Source organism: Cavia porcellus, unplaced genomic scaffold (genome assembly GCF_034190915.1).
Source record: "Cavia porcellus strain 051 isolate PalLab524CR breed Dunkin Hartley unplaced genomic scaffold, mCavPor4.1 scaffold_13, whole genome shotgun sequence".
In the NCBI taxonomy this organism is placed as follows: Eukaryota; Metazoa; Chordata; class Mammalia; order Rodentia; family Caviidae; genus Cavia; species Cavia porcellus.
Window position 1 is genome coordinate 63590918 of NW_026947496.1, and position 5182 is coordinate 63596099.

Here is a 5182-nt window from a genome sequence, read left to right on the forward strand (position 1 = left end):
TGAATATCACTGATATGTACTGGCTTGACTTTGCCATGTTATGTTCCTGTTTTTGGTTTCCCACTTTTCTCTCTTGTTTAATTTCTTGTTCAGTCTCATGGATTCTTTCTTTTGTTGCACTTGAGATTGTGGTCATTTTTATCTCTTTCTAGCATGTCTTTCAGTACTTGGTTGGTTTGGTAGACATGAATTTCTTTAGTTGTTCTTTATCATGTAAGTACCAGTTTCTCCATTAAATTTGAAAGACAGTTTTTCTGGGTTCATCTGTCTGGGTTGAAAGTTGTTTTCCTTTAGGGCTTCAAATATTTCACTTCAAGCTCCTCTTAACCTGAGAATTTGTGCTTCAAAGTCTGCCATGATTCTAATAGGTTTTCCTTGATAGGTGAGGTGTGTCTTTTCCTCTAACAGCTTTTAGTATTCCATTTTTATATTGTATTTCTGGGATTTTAATTATTATATATCTGGATGTAGATTTATGTTAGTTGTGACTGTTTGACTTTCTATATGTCTCACTTATTTGTATATCAATTTTCCCCCCATATTTGGGAAATTTTCTGCCATTAATTCTGTGAATAGTTAATGAATCTCATTCGCACTGACTCCTGCATCTTCATTGATGCCTCTTAGTCTTATATGTTTCTCTTGGCATCACCTTGAAGCTGCTGGATTGTCAGTTCATGTTGCTTTGTTGTTTTTACAATTTCTACCCTTTCATGATCACTATCTGTCATCCTATCCTCAAGGTCTGAAATTGTATTCTCAGCTTTATTTAAATGGTTTTGCCAGCTTTTAATAGAATTTTTTGGTTTTTTTTTGGGTATCTCTTTGAGTTTGTTTAATGGATTCTGCTTGTTTTCTAGATTGTTAATTCAAAGTTTCAATCATTTCCCATGCTCCTGTTTTTTTTTATGTGTTTCTTCTCTAGCTGCACTGAGCTACTCCTTTATTAAGTCTTTTGTCTTTCTGTCTATATGTGGAAAATTATTTCTAATTTGATTCCCTGTATAACCTCATGGATTTTTTTTCTTTATTTCTTTGCTATCTTTTCAGAGATTTCTGAGGTATGACTTTTAAAGTCCTCTATTTTGATGTCCCCTGTTCTTGCTCCTGATTTGCTAGATGTTTGAGATTGCATTTTGCTTTTTTGTTTTCTCATTTTTACCTTTGAGCTAATTAGTCACATCTGTTGGTAGTGTGTGTCTTAGGGTCCTACTGTGTGGTTGATTTTTGTCTGAAGAGGAGAGTCAGCCACCTGAATTTCTCCTGCGGGTCCTGTTGGGTAAGTCCTATATTCTTACTAGGCTGACTATCTCAGGAGTATTAATGTAAGTCAACCCTTAGTTCTCACAGTTATTATATCATCAGGTTATTACAGGTCATCAGATCTCCCTGTCCATTGTATTTGTCTAGACTGAGACACTATTGTTTCACTGGGCATCCCATAAGCCCTTCCAGTTTTCTCCAATTTGGTGGAGCCCCTGTTGGCATATTCCTCAACCTTTCCAATGCTCTCCATGTAGAGCAAAGTGCCACCTCTCCCCTTTTCAAGCTCTCTGATGTCATATGGCTGGCAGGAGTTTTCTTATTGCTCCTGTTTGCCCTCTGAAGACCTCAGTTTTAGGGGCAAACTCACCATAGTGACTGGAACCCACTGAGGTCTTCCATCTGGGTGAGGGGTCACCATGTCTCCCATCAATCCACTGCAGTTCAAGATTCTGGGAGAGGGAGTGGGATCCAAACACCCACAGACGTTCTTGGTTGAAAAGATGAGGGGTGTAGCTAAGGGCAGTAGTCTGAGCTGGGGTGGGCGTGGCAGTGGCTAAGGGCAGTAGTCTGAGCTGGGGTGGGCGTGGCAGTGTCTTAAAATTTTTTTTCAAGGAAGTCAGGTATGGCTTGTATGACTCCTCAGGAAACCAAAAGCCAAAAGATGAGTGAATCTGTCAGAAAGAGGGGCTGATATATTGTGTGAATTTTCTATTTTGATTTTGCTTAACTTTTCCCAATTATGGATCTAAAACAGGATGAATGAGCCCCCTCAGATGTCAAACAAGTAGCTCACAGTGCTTTCCAAGCCAGGATTAGGCCGTGACTAATATATGGGGCAAGATTGCCCCTAAATCTCATGGAGAATGAAGTGGAATGTAGATTAAAATTATTTTCCTTCTCAAGCTTTATTGTGACATACTCTGTCATATAGTTTTGGATGAACGATTAGTGTTATAGAAACCAAATTTTGGTTTTACTATGTTTCCAAAATGCTAGCACTGTACATACAGGGGTGAGTTGGATCATGCACTCTCAATCTTCTCTCCTTTATCCTATAACTAGCAAAAGGATTCCTTATTCGAAAAGGATCTGACATCAGTATTGTGTACTAGGTGGGGCCATGTGAAGAAAGACTCTTGCTTTTATGCTGTATAAGAAATGTATGCTTTATTGAACTTGGAATTTTAATGGCTAACAATAGTTTTGACATAGAAAAATAAGAAGGGGGAGAAGAATAATAAGAAAAGATTCAAAGCTGCAAGAAGTAAAGAAGAGAAGACAGAAAGAAAGGAAGATAAGGAAAATTAAGAAAAATGAAAAGGAAAGAAAATAAAAAACATGGGAAAAATCATATGAGAAAATAGAAAGAAATCAAAAGCTTCTTATTTCCTCCTATTTACAGAATTCAGCTAAAACAAGAGCTGCTTGGTTCTTGAAGGCATTTATTTCATGAACAAAAGATCATTGTTCTAAGATCTGTCCTGACATTAATCAATAAGGCTGTTTCCCTTATTAAGGCACTGCAAGGTGATAGGGGGAGGTGATAGAATAAATACTAAGAGAATAATAGTTAGTTATGAACTTTAATGTGGTAATAGACAAGAAAGGCAGTTAATTTCTAACTAATGCTTGGTGGCAGTTTCTAGAGTCATGCTAAAGCTGCATTGTTTTTTTGAACAAAGTTCTCAGTGTTGTCTAATCGCACTCAGCAAAAGCTCCTGATTTGATTCTGGAGTGACAGAAAGACAGCTAAGTAGACATTTAACTAGTCATTTTACAGTACTTAATATCTAAACTATGGATGTGAAGAGGAAAAATTATTTTTTGATCTCAGGGATTAAACTCAATGACCTCAAATGTCAGGCAGGTGCTGTGCTGCTGTGTTATATCCCCAGCCCTTTTTTGTCCTTTTTTTAAAACTTAAAATTGAATTAATATTTGTATGGAAGGTTCGGATGGAACAGTGCCCCAGTTCAGAATCAGAGTCAGAGTGGGAAATCCTGAGCCTTCTACCCCGTGGCCTGTGGCAGCGTGGCAGCATTAAGTGTGAATTTCAGCTGTCGTGGTCAGCGTCTGCTGAGGGGTGGGGGTTCAGTTGCTGCAGCACTGGCCGCCCATGGCCAGGTTGCTCTCCTATGGGACTGCACCTGGGTTCCTGCTTGGTGTGCCTGTTGTGTTCTGTTGCTTGTTCTTCAGCAGCTTCTTGGCAAAGGCCTTGAAGATCTCTTTCACATTCATAAAAGTCTTGGCACACGTCTCCATGAACAGCAGGCTGTTGTCCTCAGCATGTGCTTGTGCATCCTGGAACTGCACAGCCTGCTTGTTGGCCAGATCGTCCTTGTTTCCCACCAGAGTGATGATAATGCTGGGGCTGGCCTACTGCTGCAGCTCCTTCACCCAGTTCCTGGCCTGTGCAGAAGTGTCCACATTGGTCATGTAGACCACAGTGACCACCTGCATCCCCCAGAGTAGCACATGGATGTCAGGCTGTGGTACTGTTCCTGGCCTGCTGTGTCCCAGATATCAAATTTGACTCTCTTCTCATGCAGGCAGTCTGTGTGAGAAAGTCTGCTCCGATGTCGCTCTCCATCGGAACTGGCCCTTGATGAGGAGCATGAGACTGGACTTACCCACTGCGGACTACCTAGCAGGAACAGCCTAAACTGGCAGATCTTGTTCTCTGCAGCTGGTCTGTTAGAATCAGCTGCACCTCCCTGACCCAACATGACCTGTGCCACTGGCTGTCTGTGGCCCTGGGAGCTTGGGAAGTGGGTGGTGATATGCAGAGAGGCACTTGGTGGAGAGGGGGTTTCCAGTGTGGCTCTGGGGCTGCCTTCTATGGAGTGGGGCCTCAGACTGACTCCGACCCCTACTTAGTGTCCCAGGCTCCTGCCTCCATTTCCCTTTATTTTGTCTTTTTCAGACAGGGACTTACTATACAGTTCAGGGTGGCCTTGAGCTTACTTTGTAGCCCAGGCTGTCTTGAACTTGCAAATAATTCCCTGCCTCAGGCTCCCACATGCTGGAATTACAAGGGTGCACCACCACACCTGGAAAACAAAACAAAACTATTTTTAAAGAGCATGCATCTGAGAAAAGCCAGTTTTATGGTGCTTGGATGTGAACATTTATGCCAGGTTGTCCAGAAAAAAAAAAAAAACCTACATCACTTTTTTGAATAGTTGTCTATTGTGGAAGGATGTTGATACCTACTATAATTTTTCAATATCATCAGTTATGCTGGACATTGAAAGATTATTCTGTTCTTGCCTTTATGTTATGGTTTATATCTTGATATCCCCAAAGCCTTAGGCAATCATCAGTGAGGCTTTGGGGATGTGATTGGATCATCAGTGTGCAGTACTCTTGAGTAGATTAGTCTACCAGTGAGATTATAGCTATATATGAGCTATAATTGTGATGTTGAAGGTGAAGCCTGATGGGAAGGAGTGGGTCACTGTCAGTGTAGACTGGAATAGTTCTTGATCTCTCTCTGCTTTCTGCCTGCCATGACATGAGCTCTTTCTCCTCTACTAGGGCTCCTGTGCCTTGACACTATGCTTTGTAGCCATCTAACTGTGGACTGAAACCTCTATGAATGGAGCCAAAAATAAATCTGTCCTAACTTAAGTTGTAGATGTTGGGTATTGTGTCTCAGCAACAAGAAAGTAACTAAGACACCATATCAACCATGGAACTTATTGGGTAAGACAATAGATCATGAGAAAAAGCTGTGGTTTTTCTTTCATCTTTGCTGCTTTATAAAACTATAACTTTATGGAAATGTTTAAGGATAAATAGACTGGGCTTTGAATTTCCAGCTGATTCGCTTAGTGGCTCATTCTCTAGAAGTTCTGCTGGTAATTCTGATAGGATTGCTGAGGCAAGGATTCATTTTATTATTTACCTCGTGTTA

At 40.8% G+C, this 5182-nt stretch overlaps 1 pseudogene; it reads right to left on the reverse strand.

Annotated features, from left to right (window-relative positions):
- Nucleotides 1-3399: 3399 nt before the first annotated feature.
- Nucleotides 3400-3992, reverse strand: LOC100713577 (ras-related protein Rab-5C-like; annotated as a pseudogene).
- Nucleotides 3993-5182: the final 1190 nt, after the last annotated feature.